The following is a 17,797-nucleotide window of genomic DNA, read 5'->3' as shown; positions in this document are numbered from 1 at the left end:
AACGCTCAATATTATAACCAGTTACTAAATGGTCATGTTCTTTAAAGCAGGGTAGAGTCTGTATTTTGATAGGCTGTCAATGTTTTTGTCGTTCATCAGAAAAAAATCTTGTATCAATCAAGGATATCGTTCCTAGGTGTATCATTATAGCTGTGGTGTGGAGTGTGCTATTGTCATAGAATTAGAATCATTATTTAAATGTTATTGTTATAGTTATCATGTAAATGCAAAATGAGATTCCTTCTGGAACTCGCAACGCTTCAAGTGATACAATAAAGAACTGTTAGACTGAATTCAAGGACCGGAACTATAATGTACATCATAAAACTGTAATTTGTCTAGGAAAACAAATATTTTTAGACCGTATACACAAAATGTAGACCAAATTATCAACATGAATGTAACATTCTGCATGTTGAAAATTCCGCAACTTGTCCACCTTCACCCATTTGAGGTACATTTCTCATTTCAAGTCCTGTCAGAGGGTGTCTTGCTTCTCAACGCTCCTCTGAACAGCCGTTCACAGAGACATTTCCTCCCCAGTGAGACCCTTCTGATTCATCTCATTGCTTTACTGATGTGGAAAAGTGAAAGTGAAGCATTGACTGAAGCAGTGAGACAAAGCCTCCTTCAGAAGCTCTGCTTCAAACACGAAACACCCTCTACTGGATGATTTCTCAGGTACATTTCCATCCACCTCAGCAAGTTGGTGGTAATTATGTCCCCTGAAGAGGCCCTTACCCCTCCACTTATTCACTTATTTCTTCCACTTAGAGGAGTCCTTTTCCGTAGTTGTCTCATCTACTGTTAAAGCACCCATATAAGTGTCATTCTAGGTGGCTCTCTCTTTTGTCAGTGCAAACAATGCTCCCACTGCAATTCTGGTTTAATAACAGCTAGAGATGGAAACTCTGAAAAGTCACAACAAATGTGCTAGGCCATTGACTTGAGACTTGACAAATTAGAGACTCATAAACAACATAACTCCATAGATCTAGATACTTTCTCTGAATATCACAAAGCACAAGAGAACTACTATGCACTACTAATGAAAATTTTAAGGTTGCACAATATATCAACACCATATAAAATGGCAGGTCTTAACACTAATTTAAAGATATAGCAATAGATTATGGCAAAGATTTATTTATTAACCCTTTAAGAGCACTTTTTCTCTCGAGGTATTCCGGTCTGATTAATCATCAACCTGTTTGCGTGACATATTCATTGCTCGGTACTTCTTTTCCACAAAGTTCTGTCCCTCCGAGCAGTTAATTTTAGAAGAGTTTGTTTTTGTATTCTCCAGGCCACATGAGCCTTTTCTACTTTTCTCACTATCGATTGCCAGTCCAAAAAATGCCTTTGGGGCGGCACGATCAGTGTGAAGACAAGAGATAATAAATTTCACCCCAACAAATGAGCTAGCAGAACATTCACGGTCCTGACTGCATCGCAAGGCCTGGCAGAGCTGCTCGTCTGACTGTGAGTGAAGCTAATGTTTATTAGGTTGGTGAATCCCCACGGGCAGCAGGGACACGGATCATCCCTACTTGCCACTGAGGGGATCCGAGGACTGTGCTGGATATCACCTCACTTACAGTCATTGCACTATACTATAAGAGAGTTTGCCAAGGTGTTTGAGCTCAGCATATGAAGTAATTTATATATCTATCCATCCATCCTTCATTCTTTCTTTCTCCTTTCCTTCCATCCTTCAGTCATCTGTCTGTCCTATGTTTCTTCCTTCCATCCATCCATCCATCCATACTTTCTTCATTCCTTCCTTCCATACTTCCATCCTTCATTCCTACTATCCTTCCTTCCTTCCATCCATCCATCCATCTTTCCTATCATCTATCTGTCCTACTTTCCTTCTGTCCATCCATCCATCCATCCATCCATCCATCCATATCATCTGTCAGTAATTCCATCCATCCATCCATCCATCCATCCATCCATCCATCCATCCATCCATCCATCCATCCATCCATCCATCCATCCATCCATCCATCCATCCATCCATCCATCCATCCATCCATCCATATCATCTGTCAGTAATTCCTTCCTTCCTTCCATCCATCCATCCATCCATCCATCCATCCATCCATCCATCCATCCATCCATCCATCCATCCATCCATCCATCCTTCCTATCATCTGTCTGTCCTACTTTCCTTCCTTCCTTCTGTCCATCCATCCATCCATCCATACATATCATCTGTCAGTAATTCCTTCCTTCCTTCCATCCATCCATCCATCCATCCATACTTTCTTCATTCCTTCCTTCCATCCATCTGTCAGTCCATCCTTCCTTCTTTCCATCAACCCATCTTCCTTATCATCTGCCTGTCCTGCTTTTCTTCCACCCATTCACCCTTTCTTCTCTTTTCTTTTCTTCTTTTCATCCATTCACCCTTTCTTCACTTTTCTTTTCTTCTTTTCATCCATTCACCTTTTCTTTTCTTTTCTTTTCTTTTCTTTTCTTTTCTTTTCTTTTCTTTTCTTTTCTTTTCTTCATCCATTCTGTCTGATTTTCCTTGATTACTTTCATCCATCCATTTATTGTTTCTTTCTTCCTGTTTTCTTCTTTTCTTTTCTTTTCTTTTCTTTTCTTCTGTTGGCAGATCTGTTTTCAGTTTTCTTTAAGGCATGTAGGGGTTTTAATAGCAAACAGAAAAGCTATTGTATATGGTTAGGCAATACTGCATCATTTAGCTTCTAAGTAACTGTGACGGCTGGAAAATGATGCCCCAATCCACTGGTCAAAGATCAGCATATAGCAGTGTTGAAGTCACTGCGGCCATTAGATTCATAACTTTTCCTCTCACGTACTTTGGCCAGGCATTAAAGGACAGGCCCACTGATTTAGTTCTGGCAGCTGAATGGCCATCATATCTCGTAGGATTAAATGTACCTTACTTTCATTATATTTCTATTCAGTGCTTGATGGGCCACATAATAAAAGTCATTTGAAGGCAATTACCCAGTGCTTTATACTACACTATACTCACTTTTGATTTATTAATATTTAGCTTAGAATTCATATGCATTTTAGGTGCAGAAAAATTTCATCAAGTATATTTAAAGGACAATTTTAGCCCAGATGTCCTGATACATGTTTCATAACAAGAAAAGTGCAATAAACACACTTAATGTTGAAAAAATATCCAGATGATGCAACAGGTAACAGAATGAGAAAGAAAAGAAACAGTGTTGGGAAAAATTACTTTTAAAAGTAATGCATTACAATATTGCGTTACTCCATTAAAAAGTAACTAAATGCAAGACTTACTTTTTATGGAAAGTAATGCATTACGTTACTTTTGCAATATTTTTTGTCATCTGGGCTGGGCTTGCTTATTTGTTTTTTAATAACAATAATGCAAAAGTTATATTTTTGCCAACTGTAAAGGCCCTTTCACGCCAAAAGTAAAATGAATAAGCCTCAGGCTGAAGGAAGTGTCTCAACACGGACAGGAGAGGTGTCAGTGAATAAATAGGAAAACAATAACTTGTATTACTTATTTGAAAAAGTAACTCAGATATTTAAATAATTGCGTTACTTTACTTGTTACTTGAAAAAAGTAATCTGATCACATAACTAGCATAACTTGCAATGCGTTACCCCCAACACTAAAAGAAAAAGGCAGACAAAATGTAAAGATCCTAATCACACTGAGAAGCACTAGTGAGATGACAGTGAGGAAGGCAAGCATGTCTGGTGTCGGATAAGTGTCATTGATATTGTTCATATTTCCCAACATGAATTCAATCACAATATCCTCTCAGATGTGTCACTCTTGAAGTTCTCTGACAATAGTTTCTCTATTTGTCTCATTGAATGACCCTGATCTCTTCTAATCTACTTAGCTCCTCACATCCAGAGTGACATTTCGAGAAACCTAGTGGAGCAATTGTCTAATTGCAATCAAAAAGAAACAAAAACACTACAAGCACATGCATATGATCCAAAAGCTCTTCTTATTGCTCAGTGAGCTTGCAAGAAAAATCATGATACAACATGATTGTTGTGTTTTACTGTTTCCTCCATTAAATTCATGCCACACAAATGGCATACTTTAATGCCAAATAATTAAAATACCTGTATGCGATTTTTTTAGTTGATTTCCTCCAGAAAAATAAATGTAAACACTGGTTATGATGCAGAAATAACACACATTTTCTTTAAAAAAGGAGAAAGTTTTGAAATTCCTTAAGAGTTCTCTGCGCTATATTATATTTGTACCCTCCCTCCTCTGTTGGACTGTTGTCGGCCGTTTTGTGAGGGGGCGATATGTTACAGTTATGGACTTCTGTTTGTGTTCTAGTCCTCCTGCCTTAGTCTTCCTTTGACCTAGTTTTCTTTAGTTGCCCTGATTTAGTTTATTAGCTCCACACCTGTTTCTGTTTCTCCATAATTGTGATTAGTATGTAAAGCCTGTGTTCTCCCATGTTCCTTTGCCTGCTATCGTTTTGGATTTGTGTTTGGTTGTGCCCTGCCCAGTCTGTGGAATATTAAAAGAACTCTTTATTATACTCCGTCGTGCGTTTGCGTCACACACCAGACACGTAACAACAAATCTCTTAAATCTTTAATATTTGAAATTCTCTTGCTTCTTGGCACACAAAATGACTTGAAAATACATTAACCTTGAATATTATCAAAGCAAGTCTAGTCGAGCATGAACTCCTGCTAGTTTGTTTACGTATTTAAACCTGCCTGAACAAAGAAGTGGGAATGTGCTAGGCTGATGGATCACCGTTGAGAAATAAAGGGATGAAGTGAATGTGTGTCTGCTCAGATGTGAAAGTCATGGAGACAGTAATGTGTGGAGAGGGGGGTCTGCGTGTTTAACTGTCAGACTCGGAGCGCAGGAAGGATGGGGTTGGGACTGATGTGGGTATAATTACAGTAACAAAGAAAAGGGTGGATATCCAGGCTGCTGCGTTGTAATCGCACACACAAACAAACACACACACACACACACACACACACACACCATGAAGCTGATAATTACCGTCACACCTGTCTGAGCTCTGCGGTTCTCCTCCTGAGCTGTCTGAGGTAAGACATGTGAGACAGCTGCTCTTGCAGTGAGGGGCGTGGATGTACACCTGCCCTGCTGAGATCCCTCTCATCCCGTGTGCTGCTGTCGGCATTGCCTGTGCAGTTTATCTGTACAGATGCCTGTACGCATGTTGATGTCACTGTTTATGTGTGTCTCAATGAAGTATGCTTTCTCTTAATATGTGTGTAGCTGAACACTCTTCTGTGGTATAATGACTTGTACTTTTAATGCATTGTAGAAATCCATACCATGGTTATTATCATTAAAGGGGTCATTCATCCAAAAATGAAAATTCGGTGGTCATTTATTCACCCTCATGTTATACCAAACCTGTATGAATTTATGTCTTCTGTTCAACACATAAATGAGTAATTATATGATTTAATATAAATAATACATTTGAAATATTATAGATATAATAATATCATACAAAGCTTCATTAGAAAAAAGTGGATTTTTTTTTATCCTGGTAATGTTCATATATCTTTATATATTGTCGTCAAATAATTTGGGCTCAGCTCCTAATTGCTGAAGTTTTATCATGCTCAGAAGGTCAAAGAGAACATCAAGAACAAGCAAACATTGTGAGGCCAAATGAATATTTATCACCACCTGAACAAGTAGCGTTCTGAGTGGCCAGGGGACCACAGTGAAATGTTTATTCATAAAGGGATTATGTAAAATAGCCAGAGAGGCGTGTTGGTACATACATACAGGGCCTAATGGTCAGTAATTAAAACTCAAAGCTGCTGTTGAAAGGACGCGAGAGCACTTATTGTTTTGGATGTTCAAGAGAAAGAAGGGTTTTCCCTTGAGAGACATGCATTAGTCCCACAGCGTCCTGTGTCTAGATGCAGAATACATGTTAGTGTGTGTGTGTGTGAGACAGATGGGGGCACATCACAGGCCTGTCTCTAACCAAACACTAGCACATGTTCTCTGACTGGCCGTCTGTTCGTCCTTGTCTTTTCACCTTTTGGACTCACTTCGTTCTGTCAGATTTTCTTCTGCAATGTGCATGTCTTTATATGCTTTGCTGGTTTTGGGTGTTAGGGTTTCAAATTGTCCATTTCTGCAGAACTTTAAAAAATTCACTGTCTAGATCGGCTGTTAGGAATTTCCCGAGCATGTTTTCAAAAGCTTGTGTGTGTTGACCTTATTAATGTAAAGTTTGTGTTTAGTGAGTGTTTTTTAGTATATGCTGAGGTGTTTGTAGGTGATATGCATCAATTCGAGGTAAGGTATTTTAATGAGGTAAGTACTGTAGGTTCAAGTTCAGTTCTACAAACACTTATTATACAGCATTCTGGAATGCTTGTTTCTTATGGGTCGGTCGCAGCATCCAGCTGTCTGATATTTCCCAGTATTCGCTGTTATCAGTAGAAACACTGTATATTAAAAGCATGTTCACATTATTGAAACTTCAGAACAAAGCTCCTCAGTCCATAGCATACCGATACATGAAGTACTGCTAACTTTTTATTTAAATTTATATTCCTTAACTTTATATTGGTAAATGTGGCAATTTGTGTGTTAAAAGTTTAACAAACTTTAATCTGATGTGAAATTTTTGTGGAGAAATTTGTCACTTCATGTCTCTCAGGCAAAATTCTAGATTAAATGATTTCATATAGAAATTACTGTGGAATTTTGCCATAGAAAGCTAAACATGAATTAGTGAAATTTCATATCAAAAAAGGTCAGCTGCCTTTAAGCACAACTCACTTACAAACCAAACAGTTTTCTGTTGATTATCGTGGCGGATTTGCATGATTAACTGAACCCATAGCGAAATTTGCGCTGGTAAATCATTCACTTTCGTGTGAAACTCAGATCAGTTGGATTGCTATTGAAATGAATGGATTACAGCAAATACAGTAACTACAGTAGACCATGAAACATATGGTACTTTCTTGTCTCTTGTATTGCTGCGATCGGGGGTTTTGTATGACAACGAAAAAGTTCCCCATGCAGACTTGTGACCGAACCTAATCTTACATCACTGTTATAGATGTAATGAAAATTGCCTCAGAGGACATTAGCATTAATATTACTGTAACATAATTGCAGTTTTGGTTTTGTCATTATTTTTATTTCCCAACTATTTTGAGACCTGTAGCAGGCATCACATTTAAAATGAGCTCATTTTGTGCATAAATTTGTAAATTTTCTTAGTTTAAACATTTGTTGTGTTATCTATGTTCTATTGTGAATAAAATATTGGCTCATGCGATTTGAAATTCTTTTAGTTTTCATTTTATTCAAATTTAAAAAAACGTCCCAACATTTCTGGAATTCGGGGTGTATTTATGATTTTTTTTTGGACCAGTTAATTTAAATAATGTGTCTAAAAGAATCAGTTTATGGAAAATTGGACTTCCCCGTTTGCCTGATCCTATGCATTACAGGTTTCTTGCACAGACCAAGCGTTTTGCTTCATAAGACTTCAATATATTGTCAGGAGCAACGGGTATTAATTTTGTGTTGCCTGTATATACTTCTTTGACTCTCATGTGATGGTAGCCATTGACTTGCATTGTATCGAATCACTGAGAAAAAAAAAAGTCACCTAGATCTTGTATGGCATAAGGGTGAATAAATTAAGAGCAAATTTCCATTTTTGGAAAATACTATAATATGCAAGTAAGACTACAAACTAATTTTAACTCATGTCTATGTATTTATTTATTTATTTGGGAAGTAAACATGTGGATGTCTTACTGATCTATTATTTAAGCCTCTGTCAGTCCTGTGTATGTCCTGTGTTTCCCGCCCTCTTGTGCCCATATATGGTTTGTTTCCGGTCCTTGTTTAATGTCATTATTAGTTAATTCTGTCCAGCTGTGTTTTTGTGATTATCTAGTTTATTCATGTGTATTTAAGTTCCTGTCCTATCCCCAGAGTCATGGATATTATATTAAAGACTGTATATTTGATTTTATCCTAGTCTCCCTGTTCCTTGTGCCTCCCCGCTGTGTGCACCGTCACAGCTTCTACTTCTGAGCCTAAATTGAATACTTAACTCCTCCTAGAGCTACCAAACTTGGGTCAGACTGGTCTGACTTGGTGTGCTATATTTATTTTTTCAAACTAATCCAAGTTACGGCTTTTGTAAACCAGACTATCAAATCCACCAAAAATTCCATAGACTTTCATTGAGGGGGTGACATACACTTATGGTGTATTTAAGCTGTCTATTGCTATTATCATAGCTTAGCAACTCCCTACTGTTAAAACAGCTAAAACCAGTCTTAGCTGATTGGCTGCTTTGGCTAGTCTCCCAGGCTGGTTTTGGCCACTTTTTAGCTGGTCAGGCTTGTCTTAGCTGGTCAAGCTGGCAGACCTGCTAAAAGACCAAGCAAGCTTAAATCAGCTAGACTATTTTATGATAATCACTGCCTCACTGTGCGTTATTACACTACTCAAAAATTACACATCCCATGTTGCATCCAGTCTGAGACACAAAGTCTCACTCGCTTCCTCTCATAAACCTAATAATTCACATAAAAAGACACATCCTCACACATGCTCCATTAACACCAATTGATCTGTTCTGAATATGGCCTTTCAAGCTCTGCTGTACAATGAGACAGGAGCAGGTGAAATTACACCATTGCTGTGTGTTTGGATTCTGGGATACATGTTGGCATCACATTACATTATCAAACTGAAGACATTTGTTCTGGGCAGAGACATGCCAGACTCTTTCTGTCTATCTCTCCATCTTTCTGGTACCAAAGACACGCTTATGAGCACTGATGCGAATATAGCAAGTTTAACAAGCCAGCATGTACTAGTCTGCCTTCCACAGCCAACTTAAACATAGACGCCAGTCTGACTTATACAGCAATGCAACTGTTTGCTTTCTGAAATATAATTTGACTGAAGTGCTGGAAAACTTTCCACCCTTTTTACAGTATTTTGACTGTGAAAAAGTGGTTTAAGCTCATGTAAGCGCTAAAGCGCTGTAAATGCTGACTTGTGCTCTTGCTCATACATGGAAATGTACTAGGGACAGAAAATGCTTTCTTGGTGTAAATGTTAAAGTAGCCAGATCTTTTTAGCCAGCTTTGCTTTTATGTACCATTTAGTGCAGAGTTTATTGTTTGAAATAACACCACAATGTTAGGGCCTGTTTACACCTGGTCACTTCATGCATTTTCTCTGATCTGATTTGTTAAAACGTTTCCATTTACACTTGGCCACATAAATGTGTCTTTGCAAAACGGATATAAATACGATCTTCAATTCCCGCGTTATATGCAAATTTGGTTTTGGTTTGGTTTATTTATTTATATAGCACTACTAAAAGAACCCCAGAGGTTACCCACAGGGCTTTACATAAAAGCAAACAACCAAAACACCATCACACACATATAGACAATCTAACAATCACATATAACCTACTATGTAATGTAACTCACATAAGCCGCCACCCCAAAGTGAGCTTTCAGAAGTTTCTTAAACATTGACAGAGATTTAGCAGACCTGATATATTATGTAGCGACAACTCATTCCACAATCTCGGCGCCATTACTGAAAAAGCTCTATTGCCTTTTTGATGACGAATTGTCCTAGGCACTACCAGAAGTTTATAGTTTTCTGAGCGCAAGGCTCTAGGGGGGTTATAAGGTCTCAAGAGGTTTGTGAGGTACAACGGTGCTTGGTTGTTTAATGATTTATATACAAAAATTTAAATCTTATATCTAACTCTAAACAAACAGGGAGCCAGCGCAAGTTTGCAAGTACCGGGGAAATAGAATCATATTTCTTTACCGTTTTTAGAAGCCTCACCGCTGCATTCTGAACTGATTGTAATCAAGCCAAAGATGCAGCAGAGATGCCCCCATACAGCGAATTACAAAAATCCAGAGTGATAGAACAAATGTATGAATAACTCTTTCGAAGTCGGCATTTGACAAATAATTTTTGGCTTTAGATAAAAGGCGCAGATTATAAAAGCAAGCACGTACCAGGGAATTGATTTGATTTTCCATTTTTAAATTATCATCAATTTGAAAACCTAAATCTCTTACCAATGTTTTAAAATATGGTGCCAATGGGCTTAAGTCTAAAAGATAGTAGAATCTTTTGGCTGGCCAAAAACAATGACCTCAGTCTTTTCTTCATTTAATATAAGGACATTTTTGCTATCCAACTTTTAATGTCATTTAAACACGCTAAAAGGGAAACCTAAGATTTCGTTAAGTGTTTTAGTGGCAAGTAGAGTTGGGTGTCATCGGCAAAGCAATGGAATGATACTCCATGCTTTCTAAAAATGCTAGCTAAGGGGAGAAGATATAAAGAAAACAGTGTAGGAGAGAGAATTGATCCCTGTGGGGCCCCCCATGGAAGCAGTCTTTTCTTTGAAATTGCATCCCCATAATTAACTGAGAAAATTTAACGGAGTTCACGTCAATGCAATAGATATATATGCGTTGCATTTTATTCCTTATCAGCTAATTTCAATATCAGAGACTGCAACAGGAGAGGGTGTGGCATCAGCACTGGAAAGATAGTTAGTCTCACTACTTTTAATGAAAATTATTGTGTGTTGACCGTCTGTGAATGTGATTGCATTAGCGCTGTCATATCTGATGATAACATGCCATATAGCCTATAAAATGCTCTCACACATTTATTATTTTAATATTTTGGGAGGAGTAAAATTTGCATATGTGGTTTTCAACAACCAGATGCATTTACACTTGTCCAGTTTTGTCTGGAATGTGGCCCAGACCACCTCCTGAAGTGGTTTTAAGAGCGATCGGATTTATATCCTTCTTGAATGCATTTTGGAGGGCATTTACACCTGGTCTTTTCAGGATCGGATAGCGATCCGATCAGGAAAAATGCATGAAGTGACCAGGTGTAAATAGCCCCTTACAGTATAACACAATAACACTTTAGAAAACATTTTATGTGTTTCGGCCATTCATTTATACAAGAACAGCATTTTGGGTACCTGAAAACGCAAACTTTTGGAAATGGGTTTCAAAGTGAAAGTTTTTGAAAATAATACTGTTATTGTTTCTGTGTACACTACAAAAAGGCGAGTTTGTGAAAACAGTAACATCAGATGCGTGCATATTATATTTGTTCGGTCTATAGTTATGCATATGTGCACAGACGTATAGTGTGTCTTTACAAAGTGACATCACCATCTGCTGGCCCGGCATGAATAATACAGCGTTTTTAATCGTTTTCTTGGATCCGTGTGAATAGGTTTCTTTTTGACATTATTGCCATCTGTACGCAAAACTTTTCCAAAATCAAACAAAAACTTTTCTGTTTTTAGTACATCTTTGCCGTGTAAACATACCTAAAGTCTGAAAACAAAGTATTATCATATTGTATATCGTATAACCTTGTAATCATTGGCAAATCCAGTGAGTATTTCATCCTCAAAAGTGTTTGTAGTATCAGCCTGATATTTTGTTTCCAGATGGACTGATAAAAGTGCAGTTGCATAAAGTCAGCCAATCAGATTGGAGCTTGCCAAATCAAGAAAGTTTAGAGTTTTTTTGTGCAATATGCATCAGACAGCCAATGAACTGTGGGTGGATGTGTCTGAGGCTGAGGATAGGCTTTTTGAAAAGCACACATGCATATCTATATTTAATGATGAATTCTCCTAGGTGGATATTAAGTTGGAGAGAGGAAGGTAGAAGAAAGAGGGGTGAAGAATGATTGATAAGTTATAATTGTCTCTGTACTGATTTTACCTGGCCATCTGCTAACACCTCTCTTTTTTCTCTCTTCACCATTTCATCTGGTCAGAATCTCGGGAAGAATATTAATGGTAGTTATTACTTTAAAATGAACTGGTATACCTTTAATGTCCTTCATTCATGACTTTTGTTGAGTTGCACTCAGAGACTCTGAGCCCTTCCTTTAGAGAAAAGAGAGGAAGAGACAGGAAGACCATACTGATCTTGTTAGTGATATGGACTTGCATGTGCATGCAGAATCATTTTGCACCTGGTCTTCATTGGCTGTCAGTAGTGTGCCCCCACATTTTTTTTCCTTCACTTCACCTCTAATAAATTATTTACTCTCCCTCATGTCATTCCAAACTCGTATTCTTTCTTTTGTGGAACACAAAGTAAGGTTGTGTTGCTCTTTTCTATACAATGAAAGTGTCCAAAACTGTCTAAAAGTTTCCACAAATGACATAAAAGCATTTAGAAGTGGTCCATGTGTCTGAGAACATAGGAAAACTTTTAGGAAAACAGATATTATAATAATATTTTAGCTGTAATTTGTTGAAAATCTTCCAACTGAACAGTTTTCAAACCAGCAACTCAATCTTCATTGGCTTACCTGCATCTCCTACTCCACAAGCGGATCCAAAACGTTATATATCCTGATATAATCTGCACTTTCCATGTACATAATTATGGACTGATTATGCATGTAGAAATGGGAGATGATATCAAGAGGCACTGCTGTGGAAAAGCCAAAGAACATAAAGGTTTAAGTCTGGAATTTATTAACGTAATGAATGGAATATGTAGGGCATGTAGGACTGCTTTTCAATCTCTTTATACATGGGTAAATTTTAGTGAAGTGAGGGACATTAACTGTAGTCTTAAGCAGAAAATGCTTTTCCTTTTAAAGAAAGAAAATAGTCAAATCACTGTGCTTCAAGGGCTGTATTTGACTTAGCATGAACAATTGACTGACCACATTACAATGAATACATTTTGGGTGGGCCAACTTCCACAGATCATGGACCTTTCATCCAGTAAAATGTTTACAATAATGACGAAAGTCCATGTGTTCCCACATTCAGGAATGTAATTAATCATGCGTCATCCTGACGTTGTGCCCCTAATGTAATTAGACTCCTCTTTTTCACTTACCTTTACCCAGGTGGATCAAGAGGGATGCACTGTTTAATATCACTCAGATACTATTATAGTTTTTATGAATATTTTCAATTACTTTTTATTTTTATATTTTCTGCTTTTATTTTAATTTTAGTTAAAATTCTAGATTTATTTATTCATTCATTTAAATATGCATTGTAGTCCATTAATTTTTACTAATTAATTTAAATTTTATTTTATTTCAAACAATGGTTTTAGTTTTGGTTAACTATAAGGAGAGATGTCTCACCCATCTTATGAATCACTTGCAAAACAACTTTCAATGTCTTACTGGTCAAAGTTTACATCTAAAATATGTAATATCTTCTATGAAATGTAATAAAACAGAAATGCTGTGCAATGGCAAAATGCTAAACAGATGGTTTTTGGCTCATCTAAAATCAAACTCAGCGAAAACTAAAAAACTGACATCAAATCATTCACAATACATACATACATAAAGTGCCCTCCATAAGTATTGGAACAGTAAAGACAAAATTGCTCTGTTGGCTGTGGAGTCAAGACATTTACAAATATGATTAAAAGATGAATATGAGACAAAACTACAGAATGTCACATTTTATTATTGGGTGATTCAACACAAAGATGTTTTACCAGCTAAGAAGTTCAGCACTTTTAGAGTTTCATCCCTCTATCTGATGTGAGTATAAGTATTGGAGCAGTTGCCTCACAGGTCTTTCTAAGTGATCAGCTGTGTCCTGTTGCATTAATACTTCAGATATTAAAAGCAGGGAATGCGTCGTATCAGTTATAGCCATTACTTCTGTATTCTGAATCTTGTATTCGATGATGACACACACAAACCAGGATGAAGATGAGGGAGCTGACTTTGAGAGAAAAGCAAGCAATTTGGATGCTAAAAGAAAAGAGGAAGTCAGTTAGAGCTATAGCAAAAACAAAGGGCATGGAGAAATCAAGAGTTTGGAAACCACCAGCGACACCAGCAACCAACAACGACCTGATCGGCTGAGAAAACAACAGTAGTTGATGACACACAAATCATAAAAGCTGTGAAAATGAACCCTAAAAGACGTGTCTGTAAAATCACCAACAACTTCCAGAAAACTGGGGTGATGCTCTAACAATCTACTGTCCTCAGGAGACTTTGACACAGAATTACAGATGCTACACAGCAAGATGCAAACCTCTGACCAGCACCAAAAATAGAAAGGCAAGATTAGAGTTTGCAAAAAAGCACAAAGGTGAGCCAGAAGAGTTTTGGAACTGTGTTTATGGACCGATGAGACAAAGATGAACCTTTATCTAAGTGATGGGAAAGCAAAAATGTGGAGGAAAAAAAGGGAACTGCAATGATCCCAAGCATACAGCCTCATCTGTAAAGCATGGTGGAGGTGGTGTCATAGCATGGGCATGCATGGCTGCCTCTGGAACAGGCCCTCTCAACTTTACTGATGACTTAATGTATGATGACAGTAGCAGAATGAATTTGGAAGGGTACAAAACCATCTTGCCTACCAATATTCAAGAAAATGCCACCAGATTCATTGGGAAGTGCTTCATATTGCATCAGGACAATGACCCAAAACACCCTGCCAGTTCAGTCAAGGAATTTATAAGGGCAAAGAAATAGAAAGTCTTAGATTGCCCAAGTCAATCTCCAGATTTAAATCTGATTGAACATGAATTTCACCAGCTGGAGAGGAGAGTAAAGGCAGAAACTCCCCAAAACAAGCAACAATTGGAATTGGCTGCATTAAAGGCTGGGGAAAGTATTTCAAAGGATGAGACCAAGAGTCTGGTGATGTCTATGAGTCACAGACTCACTGCTGTGATTGTGCACAAGGGATCTGCAACTAAATAATAGCTTTTAATCTTTTATATCTGCCTTATGTTCAACTGTCCCAATACTTATGCTCACATCAATGAGTGGGATGAACTCTAAAAGTGCTGTTCTTTTTATTTGGTAAAACATGTATGTGTTGAAACAGCTAATAATAAAATGTAACATTCTGTAGTTTTGTCTCATATTCATCTTTTAATCATATTTGCAAATGTCTTGACTCCACAGCCAACAGAGCAATTTTGTCTTTACTGTTCCAATACTTATGGAGGGCACTGTATATTTCCTTGAAAATTTTGCGTATATATGTTAATTTAATAAAATTGTCTTAAATGGGCTGAGTCCGACTGTCATCCAATGAACAATTTATTTAAAAAGGACCAAGATTTGGAAAAAATCTTCTGCAATTCATGTTTAAAGAAAAATATGTAATAAAAAATGAGCTCACAGCATTGGGGATGAGAACTCTATGAAAGAATAAAACAAGGAGTAGGTATGAGTAAAGGTATGAGTGTCAGTGCTAGCAGAGAGGTTTGCAGGCAGATCATTACTCACTTGCTGATTGTTCAAAGGCAAGATGCATTTCTTACAGCGTATCCATAATTTAAAGTGAATATGGATTGAAAAGGATCTGCTTCAACAAAGGCAGCAATTGTTCTTTAGAACAGCATAACTGTAAATCTATCATATGCAGACAGACATGCTGACTGAAACTATCTATCTATCTATCTATCTATCTATCTATCTATCTATCTATCTATCTATCTATCTATCTATCTATCTATCTATCTATCTATCTATCTATCTATCTATCTATCTATCTATCTATCTATCTATCTATCTATATCTATTTATGCAAAGTCTCTATATCTCTATAAGTCTGCATAATTTCATCTTCTTGCTTGTGCCACACTTTGCCAGCTATTGGCAAGCTCTGCTCATTAAAGGAATTAATTATTGAAACTTTCTCTGTGAGTGTTATACTATGTATTTGTCTATACACTTTTCAGTGCTTCATTCACTAACCTTCAAACTGACAGGTTCTGCAGAATGAGGAGAAAGAGCACGGCCGGGAACCATGCACATAAGAAACTAGAGGCAAACTAATTACAGTCGGTATAATTAGTGAGCATGTGGCTGTCCGCCAGCTCAGCTCGCTTTAAAGAGAAACTCTGCCTCTGTTAAAGACTTAAAGGGAAAAGTCCATATTGTATTTACCATCATGGGAACTGCTGCTTGCTTTGAATCAGTTGGACCTGGCAGAGCATTATTAGTCTTTGGGTCCAAATCTCACATACTGTGATGTGTGTGTGTGTGTGTGTGTGTGTGGGAGAGACAAGAGTGTGTGTTTGTACGTGCAATGTGTGCTTGGCACAATTAAGTTAATTATTTAGAAGTACAATCAATAAAGCTAACTTCATGATTTGTCGATTTAGAAATTGCTCTTTGCCTTATCAGCAGGTTTAGCTTTATTGGGAATTCATCCACAGCATGTTGATGAACTAGTTGCCAATTGGACTAAGAAAGTAGCTTTAAAACATGGCTGTAAAAATATTTTTTTGCTCCCTCCCATTTCCAAATCTGCTTATGTATGAATGTGTAGCTAATTATTTAGCAATATTAAATATCTTAATCTTACTGTAGCACTTTCACGGCTATTATGTGTCATAATCAAAAGTGCAACTGGGTCATACTGTAGAGGCACAGTTTACAGTTTTTCTCAGTCGCTTTGGTGCATTTCTCACATCACTATTTACATTTGCACAACAGTTAGTTCAGCCTCCACAACATTTAGTCATTTGAGCAAATCATAGTAAGAGTTTCTCATTCCTTCCAACAAATTGCAAATGCTTTTGGACATGCATCAATTGCTTTCATACAACTCTCTGCTGTTTTATAACATTATAATTTGCTTATGTCATGTCAGTCAAAATGAACTATACTTGTGAATGCTGAGTAGTCATTCCATATAAAACTAACAGTCCTCATTTCATTGCTTGAGTCATTACATATAAAAATGTTGAACTAGTTGTCAAAATCTGTCAAGCAAATTTTATAAAAAAAAATTTAATGTTTTTTTTTTTCCTGAAAATGTCTCCTAAATTGAACAATTTCTCTCAGGTGAACCTCAGCTTTCACTGATGAGAAGGGGTGTGTGAAGCATTAGTTGCAACCAATGAGTCACTCAGAGCTGAATCCCATAAACCCCCACTTCACAAGCATATATGAACCAAGCAGGACATAGTGTGTATTTCTACAATACTGTGACACATAAATGGAAGGTCAAAAAAAAGCATATTAAATATGAAACTTAAACCACCAGTAGGTGGTGGCAAATCACTGTTTTAATAAGTGATTAATTGATTCGTTCATTCAACCGATTCGTTGAAAAATGCACATTCGGTGACGTGCAAACATTCTGTTGTGGCTTTGTTTTCCGGACAATTCGGACAATACTGACAGCGTTATTTCTAAAATGTAAGTCACATAATGTAAACTTCTTGTTTATCGAACTGTTATTGTATAAAATCAATGTCACATTTAGATTATATATCAAGTTGCTATTTGGGGAAAAAGTATCCCCCCCCCCCTGTCTTTTCTCTTGATGAGCTACCAGTATTTTGTGCCTTTACATTTCTGCAGTTTTGTGTTCTAGCTTTTGGACTATAGCTTATTCCCAAAATTCGACAGTGTGGTGTATTTTTGGCTCCCATCCATTAAGTTTCTTGTGTTTTCCCCTCATTTGTAAGTCACTTTAGATAAATAATTCTGTTAAGTCTGTCAAGTGATTAAATGTAAATGTAGAATACTCTGTTTCTTAAGAAAGCTAATAAGCAACAGTCTGTGGCTTACAGTGTTTTCATGGAGTCACAGCAGGACACAAACACCATGGCAAAAATGTTATGGCTTTTAATGCATACCTTATTTGAACAAAAGATTATAAAATAAATTATTTAGCATACGCTTTTATCCAAAGCAACTTAGAGAACACTTACTATCCCGGATAGGCGAAATAGGCTCAAATAGTCACCTGAT

The sequence above is a fragment of the Barbus barbus genome (genome assembly GCF_936440315.1).
Source record: "Barbus barbus genome assembly, chromosome: 41".
NCBI lineage: Eukaryota > Metazoa > Chordata > Actinopteri > Cypriniformes > Cyprinidae > Barbus > Barbus barbus.
This window is presented reverse-complemented; position numbering follows the sequence as displayed.